Source organism: Rhipicephalus microplus, chromosome X (genome assembly GCF_043290135.1).
Source record: "Rhipicephalus microplus isolate Deutch F79 chromosome X, USDA_Rmic, whole genome shotgun sequence".
NCBI classification, from domain to species: domain Eukaryota; kingdom Metazoa; phylum Arthropoda; class Arachnida; order Ixodida; family Ixodidae; genus Rhipicephalus; species Rhipicephalus microplus.
This window is the reverse complement of record NC_134710.1, coordinates 374,018,855-374,032,904: the sequence shown is the minus strand read 5'-3', so window position 1 is coordinate 374,032,904 and position 14,050 is coordinate 374,018,855. Positions and strand designations below refer to the sequence as shown.

The 14,050-nt window shown below is 45.0% G+C and overlaps 1 long non-coding RNA gene across 1 annotated transcript; it reads right to left on the bottom strand.

The window, feature by feature from the left end:
- Positions 1-1,695: 1,695 nt before the first annotated feature.
- LOC119162302 (uncharacterized) lies at positions 1,696-13,791 on the bottom strand. Its single transcript, XR_012888024.1, has 2 exons — positions 13,666-13,791; positions 1,696-2,734 (listed from the first exon to the last, which is right to left on the bottom strand). It is a non-coding gene; the product is annotated as an uncharacterized LOC119162302 (long non-coding RNA).
- Between the last annotated feature and the right edge of the window lie 259 nt (positions 13,792-14,050).

The window sequence follows — 14,050 nt, the reverse complement described above, 5'->3', positions numbered from 1 at the left end:
CCGCCAAGTGCGTTGTTTGCTCGGTCTTCTTACCTCTATGTCCACCGAGGAATATCTGTGATGGTCGGCTGCTTACCTGAACGTCGCATCCCGACCATGGCCGTAGCATTTCGCTGGTGGTGAAATCCACGGTGCTAGTTTCTGTACTGTGCGAGGTCAGTGCACGTTAAAGAGGACTAGATGATCAAGGTTTCCTAAGCCTCTACTTTGGAGTGGCTCACAATCATATTGTGGTTTTTGGACAAAACCCCAGAAAATATTTAGCAGCACTAATGCGTAGCAGCCACTGGTGGAAGGTGTGAGGGTTATCCTGCTTGAAACGCACGGGGTTTTCCCAAAAAGCGTTAGCTTATATATGCTATTTAAAACTCCACGAATTTAATCTTTGAATTTCTGTCAGAGGATCGAGCAATTGTAGCAGACCATCGTGAGCGCCCTCACACAAAAGCTCATAGAAAAATTCTGGCTAGCTGAATCTGCTTGCATTCCGATGAACTAGCACGTGCCACATAAAATGAGCCTGCTCGTGTCGTCATGAATTACGGTGTCCAGAACTTCGGCGTTATTCTCTCATTCGGCATTAGACGCGGCTCCCTGCTGGCTGAACCCTTACCATAAAGTTATTCGTGCGAATTCGCTGTGGTATGGCCGAGCTATAACAGCCACCGTATTATCCTCGAGGACATACATTGGCGCCTCCTACGGGATGTCGTAACTCTTAGGACGCCGGGATGTGTTGTCTGCTATAGCACCGCATTACCTGCGCTTTTGCTGTGGATACTATGCGTGCTTCCCTTTGTTTCGAAGCTCAGTACTTAAAGAAGCGGTAAGACCTAATAATACGGGCAACAAAACTACGAATCGGTGCTCCCGGGGGCACTCTCGTGCCTAACTTACGTCATAAAATCGCGACTAAGAACCGGTGCACCCATGTGGGACAATTCCAGTGGTGTCGCGAAAGCAAAGCTGCCGTATTCCACAACTACCACCCTATGTGTGATGCCATCGGAGATTGGCGCTAAGAGTCGCAGAAATTCCTTATAAGAAGTGGGGTATTATGACTCAACATGGAGTCGGTATTGGTCGCGAGGTCCTCCGCTAGAGAGGTCAGCGCTGCGATCATTTTGACCGTCACAACGATCGCAGCGCTGAGCTCTCTAGCGCTGTGAGAGGTCAGCCTCCACTAAAGAGGTCAGCGCAGTGATAGTTTCCACGATCGCAGCGCTGACTTCTCTAGTGGAGGACCTCGCAGCCAATACAGACTCCCTGTAGGGCCATATATAGTGCCCCGCTTGTTATCAGGAACTTCTCCGACTCTATAGTGCCAGCCTCCAAGAAATAAACCCGGAAAGGTGTCCTCACGTGCTCCCATATTTCGGCCCTTTGTGTTATGTATAACACAGGTCCTTTTGTTCTGGTTTGGTTTATCGGGGCTGTCTATTTTTTCGACACTTCAAGAAGTAGAAAGCTTTGTGAATAGGGGCAGCCGCTGTAATGAAAAACCCTGGATACACAAAAATGCTGATTATTAGCGTACCTAGTATTATGATACTATAAGGCAGGCATTAAGAGGGCGTAGTATACCAAATACACCTGCAATTGCAACCCCACCGCCAAATTTGGTGTAAAAACTTGACGCAACGTCTATGATTTCCAGATAAGAAGAATATGCTGTGAAAGAATTATAAAACGCAGTCACTTTCCATATCCAAAATGTGTTTTTATTCCAGGATGTATTAAAAATAACAAATTCTATTGTACGTAAAAAAAGTAACACACAGATTACTATATAGTAAATAAAATAGAAAATATGCAGAAGAAGTAGCACAGGCCAAGGGAGCGGAAACCTCTTCAAGAATGTCCACGTTAGTCTTCATGGTCATTTCCTTGGGAATAGCCGACGCTTGCCTGAATATCCTCGTCCGTGGAACGTACAGCATCACTAAGCTGTCCGGTGGTATCTTCTCTTGCGATGGCTGATTTCACGCACCCATAAAGATCCTGTCGTTCCGGGAGTCCTCGAAGCGGCACAAAACGCGTTCCGACTCCAGTGGCTGTGAAACCTCCTTGATCTCATAGGACTTGCTTGCGGGCGCTTCCATGTTGTGCGAGGAATAGACGACTCTGATTCTGCCCGTCATCGCAGTACCATTTTCGAGTGTCTCGAACGCAAGGCTGACGTGGGTAGAGTGGTCTCTCGGCTTGTGTTGGGGCATTGGAGACGTTGGTGAGCTTTGGACCTCTGGTGGCGAGGCCGAAGCGAGTGCTGCTGAAGAATACCCATCCACCATGTCCAATGCCAGAGGCAGCGGTCAGCGGGACGTGGAAGCCGGACTCTACATCGAACCACGTGAGGCCGCAGTTGAACCGACTACCGCACGGATCTGCCCATCTGGATCCCAGCGGGCCCCTCCGACAGAACTCGAAGCGCCTCCGTGTTGGCAATGCATTCTCGTTCTCTCGCCGAGTTCTAAACGTCGCCTTGGTGGAACTGGCGCCTGCCTGAACAAGCATTTTCAGGATGCCACTTCCGATTCGTTCAGCTGTGGGATCAGTCAGCTGGCGTCCAGCTACCCGTTTATCCAGCGGAGGAGGTCCCTGACTAGAATGCGCTCCGCAGCAATCTTGCAGTCGTATGAGTCCTTCAGCGAAGGAGCAGTGTCATTCGTGGCACAGCCGAGAATTGGTAATGATGATGGCGATCCTCTAGTGCTGCTGATACCTACGGGACAAACTGACCAAAAATAGGAAATCGGAACTTCTGGGTTATAATTGGGAATATTGCGCAGTAGTTAAAAAAAAACAAATGTAATTCATAAAGAAGAAACCCTGATAATGTGATATTTTAAAATTAGAATGGTCTGGTTCCTGGCTTTTTTCTTATCACAGGCTCATCTCCACTACGGAATATTTTTCAAGAAGCATGCGATTTCAGACTGGTTCGGCTGATGATCATAATGAAATATAAGTTTTCCAATACTGTACTATAGAGGAAGAAAATGTAGGAACAACATTTAAAATTTATTTTGGGATAAGGTAATGATAATAACAATTATTCAAATAAAGAATCAGTTTTGTTTTTGGAAATACAGATGTTTCGTTAGCTTGAGAAGGCAATTATTTTTGTGTCTCTGTGGAAATTGCACATTCCACTAAAAGCATCTCTGTGACACAATTACTGTTACCATGACTTGGGCACTTCTTCATATAAATGAAGAAAGTGCACACGGCGTGGTGAAAATGGTGCCCAGGCGTGATGATAGAGGATGCCTAGAGCGTAATTCTTCATTTCTACTCCACTTGTTATTTCAATAACTACGAAGAAATATATTACTCCGTACATATTCCCTGGCCTCGCCAGGAGAAGAACGTCATAAGTGCAAGCTTCTTGCTGCTTTCACCATGACTGGTTTGTACACACGACAGCAATTTATTTTAGAATTGGGCGAGTTAAGATGAATAAACAATTTACGGAAAGTGTGACTAATCATAAATTTCGGGAAATAGAAAATGTAACATAGAGGTATAACAACACTGAAATAATTGTGTTAACTGAATTAGTACTGTTGAGGACCTTCTTACATGTCTCTATGAGAATACCTGAATGAGGGCGCCCCCAAGTACATCATACCCGCAACACAAACGTTACATCTATCAATGAAATGGCCGTATAAATGTATTTTTTTTTTGCTAAAAGGAGTAGTGACCACGTGATAGAAGCGGTGTTTAGCTGATTTTTTATCACCCCAATATCAATCAACATGAGGGCGAGAAAGCGATTTACGGGAGAATTTAAGCGACGTTGTTGGGTCGTTGCTCCTGCCTATAAAAACTACAGATGTACTAGATAGCGTAATTTCGCTTTTTCGTTCTAGTCGTCGAAAAATGAGCTTGTTTATTGATTCCTAGTAAGTCACCAGTTCAAAGTGGCATACGTAAAGTGGCGCGTGAGAGATCGAAAGATAGACGTTCACGGGATATAAATGGTGGCATTACCGGTGGAAAATATCGCACCAAATATCGCGGAAAAACGGGACAGGAAAGACATAGGACTTTCAATTGCATGAATGTTCTCGACATGTTTTTGTCGTTGGCGTCGCCGTCATGCTCTTCATAGATGCCAAATTGATAACATCCTCCGGCGTATCATGTATAATATGTTCTACTGTTCTCCCCCCCTCCCCCCGGGGCGGGGGGTCATAACGCATGAGTGGGCCCGAGTGCGACTGAAACGCAGTTGAAATGACCCGACAAATCTACATCACATGTTGGCCGCATGGGATAAGATCGCCCCAGCTTCGAAGCCTGCCATTGACTGCTACTTTAACGGGAAGGAAAGACTTTCGGCTCTATCGAATGAGCATGAAAGAAGGCGGGGTTAAAATCCTATGGCGGACATCAGAGTTATTGCAACCTAGGCCATACAAATGGGCACACCTAGTCTGGGAGTGCAGAACGTGCCCCGTCATGTCCATTATATTCCGTGGACGTGAAATGGCATAACGAAAAAGCTTAACCTCTCGGCCGTGAAAAAAAAAGTAGCCTGGAGAAGATATGGTGTAAGTGACGCACCTTCATTAAGGTGAAAAAATGCATCCGCCTTCACGAAAGCAGCACATAAATCTGTTCCTACGGCGTTTTTGTGACAGACAACGCAACAAAGCCGGGAAAAATACTTCCCCTCTAATCCTCGTACATTCGAAAAACTTCCGCTTCAAACACTCGTTGATAACGTTAGGCTTACCGGTGCTATCAGTTTTCAACTTTTTAGTTGCAGTCTCTAAGATGTTGTTCATAGAACTCTTAGAGCAACAGACCGGTAAAATATTGTGCATTCGCCAATCACGCATGTAGGTGAGTGACAAAGCGGTGGACAAATATATACAATGTTTATTGGTCATAAGTTGTGTGTTGTGGAGAGTTGTGATTTTCGTTTTTCTTTCATTATTACCGCTTTGTGGCGCCGGTCCCAGCCTGAAGTGTGCTATATGACAGAGTCTGTGCACGTTTCCCTAGGTTTTCGTAATTTACAGTCATTTGAAATTCATAGTAGAGCACACCGAAATACTGCGCAAGGTACTGCGATAGATACTGCGCGAGATACTGCGATATACTGCGCAAGGTAGGCATCGATGATCATTTTCGTCATCATTGTCATCAGTATCATTGTCATGGCGTAAAGTGGATACCTTCCATCTGATGTGCCGTGATGGCAGAAAAAGAACGTGTGGTCTGAAACGCGCTTGTTCTTTATCGTCAATTTATGATTGATATCTGGGGTTTAACGTCTGCAAACTGGCATATGATTATGGGAAAGGCCATAATGGAGGGCTCCGGAAATTTCGACCACCTGGGGTTCTTTAAAGTTTACCCAAATCTGAGCACAGAGGCCTACAGCATTTTTGCCTCCATCGAAAGTGCAACCGCCGCAGCCAGGATTCGATCCCGTGACCTGCAGGTCAGCAACCAAGTACCTTAGCCACTAGACCAACACGGTGGGGCGTTTTTTATCGTCACCAGCGTCATCGTCATCGTCAAGGCATACAGTGGGTACCATGGAGGAAAGAAACAACTTAGGAGAGGCCCTGCCGTCACTCGTTGTGAAGCCAGAAGTCGGCCATATTGACTGGGCAAATTCTCCTCTCTTGTTTACATCTGAATGTAAAGCAAAAGGCGCGACTTTCTATCCGGCTCGGAAAGCACGTGGGCTGCGCAGCGGGCGTTTCGTGACGATCAGAAACCAATGTAACGTGGCTCAACCCTCTGGGCCAGTGCGACACCTTCGGCGAAATAATTTCGTCCGAGTACTAACAGCGAGTAACAGCTCGCCGACAACGAAGCAAGTAGAAGAGAACGCGTGCTAGATGCACTGACAACGGCGAGTGTTTTGACGTCATTAATTCAGCAACTGTACAGACAACACGATCGGTCGTGCGCCTTCTTCTATATATACGGTTGCATTCCGCCACGTGGCCTACGCGGCGCCCGGCCACTGTGCCCGTGTTCCGCGTGAAACTCACCGGCGTCAGCATTCTGCGACCATGGTGACTTTGAGCACGGTGCAAGTGACACTTGAACGCGGTTGCTCTAACGCTGAGATTGCAATGCTGGGTGCGAGTATAAGAAGTGAAACAGAAAAGGAGTTTCAATTCGCACATGCAAGTTGTTACTGTACACATACCGAACGCGAAACTACGTATGCGCACATGGTCCTCATTGTGTCTTGTTGGACACAACAGTTTCGTCCGCTGTCACAAGCAGCAGCATTGCACAACCGTCACAGACATGCAAGGCGATCGTCGACGTTCCACTTCGTCGTGGTGCCCAACGCAATTACGCTGAAAACTTCAAATGCTTCATCCGCGGCATCCGCCGCCCGACACATGAATATGCGCTCGTTTTATGCACTATTGGGGCCCCGTGGTAGACAAACGGTTTTGTAATTGTTGCTAGGAGTATAGTAACTGCCAGCAGAACACTGCGTAACCAATAACACAGCGCAGAGCGCGGATATTGTCCGTCATGGCTCTACACGAGATCTGCGCAGGCACACATGCTGCCGCCAGCCGCGGCCACTCACAGCTAGACCAGCTACACTGCGCAACACGTAACCATAGCAACGCCGCCATTGTGCCCAGTGAATATGGCCGCCATGATGCCCTTTCTCGCACACTTTTCACCTAGCACGCCGGTTGCGCATGCCCTCTTCTATCTTTCCTTCCTCCATGGTGGGTACCTTGCATGTTGCGCCATGATTGCAGAAAGAGAGCGCGTGGACAGGAACGCGCTTGTTCTTTATCGCCATCAGCGTCATTGTCATCAAGGGGTGACGGCAAGCATGGCTCGACCCAAGGAGCTCTGCGCCTGAATAAATTAAAAAAAAAAACATGTTGGAGCCCTCAGTATTAGGAATCGGCAGAACACGAAACGGAAACTTCTAACTTGTTCTTTAATTTCTATAGTTTAACGCAAATACACCCACGGTGACGCTAAGTGATAGATCTCCATCCCGACGACTATAGTCCATGATCAGTGATTGAAGAAACCCTTGTGTCATAGATGCGTGTGATAGCTGTAATGGTTATCGATGAGAGCGTAATCAGAGAAAGCGATGTGGCATTCAGGAGAGTCGTCACTGAATGGACGCTGAAGTCAGGCTAAGGTTGCCTACTCGCGACATGTTAGTGCACTGAACGTCACTGCCGGACTAGATAGAAGCGCTACGCGCGTCGTCTCTACGAAACATTGCAGGCCACGTTGTTAGCCGGCCGTGATTCTTCCCGGGGTGAGCGAAAATGGACAATGCTGACCTATTGTATACAGTCAGACAACTCAGGGCTACTTTTTTTTTCGTATGGATGGATGCTATGAGCGAGGCCGAGGCTAGGAGTAATGTCGCCACCCTATGGCGTGCTAAGCAAAAGCGCGAAAATAAAGACAAGGGGCCATTGGCATACATGAGGCTGTTCACCAATAACCGTGTTTACAACTGGCGTGGCGAAAAGAATGAAAGGGTAGAAATAATAAAGCGCGAAAAAATTGCTAAAAAATGACGAGAGCATAGAACGAACAAAAAAGGTTGCACACCACCCAAAAACACGGCAAAACGAGCGCAAGATAAAATAACACTGCTAAACATAAACGCTCAATTGATCGTGAATAAAGTACAGCCATGTGAAAACTTATTGCTCGATCATGTATCAAATATAGTGTCAATGATCGAAATATGGTCATCAGCACCCGTCTCGAGTGATGAAATTACTCCCCCAAACTGCGTACTCAACGGAAAGACAGGCAATCATGTGGTGGCGGCGTAGCCTTAGCTATAAAGAAATCAGTTCCACTCGCCATTCTTTCAGAGGTAACTGATGCTGAGGCAGTTTTTTTTTTTTTAAGATTAACGCAAAAGTTACAAGTATAGTCGTTGGCTGTATCTAAGAAGTCCCGCATGTTGACATGAATGCATAATTGTGATTTAAAAGTATTTGCAGCAACATGCTCCAAACTGCTGCATCATCATCATGGGTGACTTTAACCTTCCCGACTTTAATTGGTCTACCATGCAGTACAGATCAAAGGCTTCATAAACCCATGATGTTAAATTTTAACCTTTGCCAAATTGTGGTAAGCTCCACAAGAGAGCAAAGCCAGCCTCGTAGTATAATCGACCTAATTTTATTAACTAGTAACTTTCTCTTAGAAAAGATAAAAGAAATAACCCTTTTAACACCGCCATATTTGCGCTTGCAAAAAACTATGAACAAAAATCCAAGGAAGCAAAACACCACTATTTCAACATTGGCCTAGCTTTAGCTTTTTCAAAGGTAATCCACAAAGATTTAGGAACCACTTTCGCTGAAGGAACACACTCACAACTCAACTATCGTCACTTGAAAAATCTGATAAAGCCTACAGATATAGCAGTTTTTTCATTCCGTCTTCACTAGAGATATTGGCGTCATGCTGGACTTTGTTCCGCGCGCTGTGTCTGCTATAGACCCTCTCGTTGTCACGTACACCGGCGTTCGTAATCGTCTGCTTGCCCTAGATACTAAAAAAGGTTGTGGTCCCGACAATGTATCCAAGCAATTTTTGAAAAGGTAGGCAAAATAGTGCAGCAGAAATCTCAGCAGAATTTTCCGTAAATCACTTTCAACATTAAGACTACAAGAAGATTGGAAAAATGGCTACAACTATTTCAGTTTATAAATCGGGAGATAATTTCATTAAATCTAACTTTAGACCAATATCTTTAACGAGAATTGTATGGAAACTACTCAAACATATAGTTCTAAAACATTTAACTTTTTTTTTTCAAAAACACAGTCATCCTGTCCACCAACCAGCACGGTTTTCGTTGACGTTTATCGACCACAATGCAGCTAACTGAGGTCATACACAACCTTGCGCTTGGTATTATTAATCAGAGCCAAATGCACATAATTTTACGTGATTTTTCAAAGAAAAAAACATTTGACTACGTTCGTCACACCAAGCTAATATCTAAACTAAAAGTACATTAGCGGAGATGGAAAAACTCTTGCTTGGATGCGTGAGTTTTTCTCTAATATGTCTAAGTTTGTTATTTTCAAAAAATATTGCACCAAACATTGTACCAGTTACGTCAGGAGTGCCCCAGGGTTCCGTCTTCGGGTCCTTGTTATTTCTCGTGTATAATAATGACATATCTCTTAATTTAGACTGTAAAATAAAGTTATTCGCAGATGACTGCGCCATTTATAGGGAAATTAGAAATGACCTAGATAACTACTCGCTTCACAAATCACTCTATGCTATTTCCGAATAGTTGTCAAGCTGGCACATGACAATCAATGTAAAAAAAATAAACTTGTATGACGATAACAAGGAAGGGGGAGCCTTCAAACATTTGCTACTCTATAAATGGCACTGCTCTGACCATAGTATATGAACATAAATACCTAGGCTTAACAATTACGTCCAATTAAGGTGGGACGAGCGCATTAGTCACATTACTTCATCTGTCATGCAAAAATTCATTTTCTTCGCAGATCACTTAAAATGGAAATCTTGTCAACAATGCTTCCAGCACACACTCGTCAGGCCAATCCTGGAATACGGAAGTAGAGTGTGGTTTCCTCACACTCGCACAAACATACATAAAATCGAAGCAGTGCAGAGGAAGGCTATACGATTCACCCACAAGAAATATAAGCGTGAATACTCACCCACTAATCTTATAAATATGCCCCACCGCGGTGGTCTAATAGTTATGGCAGTCGAACGCTAACCTGATGTTCACGGGATCGAATCCCGGATGGCGGCGGCTGCTTTCGATGGAGGCGAAAATGCTGTAGGCCCATGTGCTCAGATTTGGGTGCACGTTAGACAACCCCAGGTGGCCGAAATTTGCGAAGCCCTTCACTACGGCGTTTCTCATAATTATACGGTGGTTTTGGGACGTTAATCCCCACACAATATTATTAACCTTCTAACTCTTTCCGGGCTTCTTACGCTGGAAGTACGAGCGAAATAGGCACGTCCAAATTTATTTATCAACTCCTGCACAATTATCTTAAAATAGACATTTCAAATTACGCGTCTTATTCACAAACGCGAGCCACAGGTCACACACGTACGTACCGATTAGTAGTACGAATGCAACGCTGATGTGTTCAAGTATTCTTTTTTTCCGGTTTCCATCCGCGAAGGGAGCATGTTGGCCCCTCACATAACTAACACAGAGTCATTGTCTCTGTTCGAGTCAGAAATTGAAAAACATTTCTTAGCTTGTTTAAGTTGCCAATGACATGAGTAATGAAACCAGTATGTACTACTTGTATGTTTTGTAGGTAACCATGTAAGCAGCCTTATTGTTGAACTTGCCACTTTGTATGCACTTGTATTCTCTTTATATATTATGTAGTGTAAATATTGCTGGTGTACAAAGTGCCACGTTGATGTTACTCTTATTTTCTGCATTGATGACTTGTTACTATGATGAGCAATCATAGAATTTGTACAGTGTGCCCATCTGTTATGGTCTCGGTGGAGAGCGGCAGTTATGCAAATAAATAAATAAATAAATAAATAAATAAATAAATAAATAAATAAATAAAATTAGTATTTTTCGACCGTGGCACTTACGTCTCTATGTTTGAGAACGTCCGTATGATGGGGCCCCTAAGAACAGCGTATCGACAATGCGAATGTTACACCTAATTCGCTGAAATGATCCTATTAAAACATTGCTTACCTAATGAAGAGATGCAACTGCACAATAACAGGGGTGTTTCGTTGATTCATGGTCACCTTATTATATTGACATGGAGGCGAGGAAGCCAAACCATAGTTTAATGCATAATGTTGTTGTTGCTGTTGCTGCTGCCTAAAAATACTACAGAAATATTAGACAGTGAACTCCGCTGTCTCTTTCTAGACATCGAACATGGAGCTTGTGTATGGAACCATCATAAGACACCAATTCGATTAGGCGTACTTAAAGTGGCGCTTTAGAGGTAGAGAAGCTTTCTTGGGGCCTAAATGGTGCGATTACAAATGGAAGATATTATAGCAAATAACGCGGGGAGATGGGGCAGCAAAGACAGACAACACTTGGTGATTATGTGAACACCCTCGACGGGTTCTCGCCGTCGTAGTCACCACCGCCATCATGCACTGCATAAACTCTAAATTGATAAGATCCCCCAGCGCATCACATGTTCAACCGGTGGGTGAATGTACTCGAGCGGGCACGACGAGTACGACTGAAGCAGAAATGTAACGAGCCGACCCTTCTACGTCACACGGCGGGCGCATTCGATTACATCGCCCCGCGTGCGAAGGCTTCCGTCGATTGCTACTCAAGCAGAAAGGAAACGCACCGCCAGTCTCGGAGGAACATGAATAAACGCGGGGTTATTGCACCATACGCTGCATTTAAGAGTTATTGCTTCCTACACCCGACAAATCGGCACACTTATTCTGTGAGCGAAGCAGAAGAGGAAGGAGAGTGTGAATAGACTGCGTGGTGATTAGTGTAGATAATTTTGCGTCGACGGGAAGCGGCATAAAGAAAACCTCAACGGCTCCACTGTAAAAACGTAAAAAAAAGTTGTATGAAGAAAATATGGCATAAAGGACATGCCTTCGGAATTGTGTGAGAACGTACCAGCCTTCAGGAAAGAGGCGCCGAAATCGGTTTATACGGCGCTTTTGTGACAGGCAGCGAAACAAACCTAAGAAGGATGCTTCCCCTCCAATCTTCCTATATTCTGAAAAACCAAACCTCGGCAACAGCCATTCTTTGGGAACATTGGGCTAGTCGATGCACAGGTTTTCAAGTGATAAATTGCAGACTAGAAGAAGATGTCACTCGGAGTACGCTGAGAGCAACAGGAAGACAGAATAGATGTCTTCACCCGCTGACTAAGGAAGGCTGATCGCACGCATGCTTCTATTGTAGTTTTCAGACACTTTGATACATTGCGTCCTGTGGTAGCAGACTCCGTTGACGCAGTTCCCAATAACCGTAACGTGCCGCTCTCGTAGCGTGCTCTGTGGATCTCTCACCATGCATCTGTGAGCCATGGGTGATGCTTGAATGTTTGGCTACGCACTGATGATCCTTGATGATAAATATTTGATTGGAGCATCAATATCGGAGGGACCACTCATAGGCCAATGTATTTGTCATCCACATTGAATCACAGGATGTTGCACTTGACAAGTCCCATGAATAAGCCCTGGTGAACCACAGTCTCCTTTCGGCAGAACATGATATACCTCGGTGTTTTTTGCGAAGTCCGAGTGCTCACGCTCAGGATCCCCTTACTCGAACCTTGAATTTACGTGATATGGCGGCACTCCACTTCCGATTTTTTTCACTTATATGTGTTCGCTTGTCCCTTCGTTACCGTTGATCTAATGCTCGTAGTCAGAGGAGTGCTAGCTGTTTTGCGGCTTTGCAACCGTTCCGTCATGCCCCCGAATAAAAATGCCCACTATTTCATGGGTAATGATGATGATTATGATCTATTTTTTTTCTAATGAGTACGTTCTCAAGAAGATGCACCTAAAATAGGGTGGCAGAATTGTCCCTACTATGATGTAATAATTTTTGAAAGGATTGCACAGCCTAAATAAAATAAAATATTCAATACACAAAAATATTATAAGAGGAAGCAGTCAGAATAACAGATGGGAAGCATAGGAGAGACTTAAAAGGTGGCAGCCCCGCCGCGGTGGTCTAGTAGCTAAGGTACTCGACTGCTGAACCGCAGGTCGCGGGATCGAATCCCAGCTGCGGCGGCTGCATTTCCGATGGAGGCGGGAATGTTCTAGGCCCGTGGCTCAGATTTAGGTGCACGTTAAGAAACCCCAGGTGGTCGAAATTTCCGGAGCCCTCCACTATACGGCGTCTCTCATAATCATATGGTGGTTTTTGGACGTTAAACCCGACATATCAAGCATCATCAATTAACTTAAGAGGTGGTAAACGTCTGTATATGAGAATACATTTATCAAATCAATTTCACCGAAATAAATAGGAAGAATAAAAATATGAACTAAAGCTGATAGACTGACTCGGTAAAATTTGCAATGTATTTATTATATACCTTCCATTACTTTAACTTCCACAAGATTTAATAAAACCACTCAATTCTTGGGCAATCACCCACAGTGGGTATGAGCCACGAGAGAAGGTAAACAAGACAAAGAACAAGAATCTTTCCGACGCATGGGTCCTGTAGAATTCAGTGGTGCAGACATCCATGCGACTATATATAACGCAGAACGTAAGAATATTAGGAAAAAAGCTATTAATAAGGTCATAACGTTGTCATGGTATTGTCCTATGTTGGGAACTATACTATACATGTGGGACTAAATTCGCTCTACACTTATGCAATAAAATGCACAAATAATTTGAAGGGGCTCTGCGACTGAAGACTGTGTTTCGGTTCTGCCATCCATTCTCATTAATTGTTTCGCGTTTAACCATGGCAAGGGCAGGACGACCACGTTTGTGCATGAAGCAGGCAGCTTGCCGCACGAAGGAAGACAAGAACGCTGACACAATGGCCTCGAGAACGTGAAAGTAGCGGCGTCGCACCCCGGCGAGCGACATGGCGCGGAACGTGTGCACGGAATCTCTGAGCCGCGGAGAAACGAATGAATACTTACATCGGGGAACGTGGTTTGACTTCGTTGTTCTCGTCACCGCTCGCTTAGCCGCGCAGCCACCGAAACGGAGGCGATTCGCCTCGCTCTCCCATCTGAAGCCCGCACTTTGGCGCGTCTGCCAAGCGGTTTTCCGGAAGACATCGATCATCGGCGGCCGCCTCCATGTTTTATACCCGCTATACGTGTGCACCGTCTCTCTCCCGTAGGGTCCGGTGCCGCTTTTGCCCCCTTAATAACAACAGTAATAATAATGATCTGGAGCTCAGCATTGTGAGAAAATCTGCTGAGAGACCGGGGCAGCAGGATGTCTCTATAAGTGATACGCTCATCGTTTTGATGGGAGGGCTGCTGCAATGAGCGAGGTGGCAAGGGCTTCCAGCGCCAA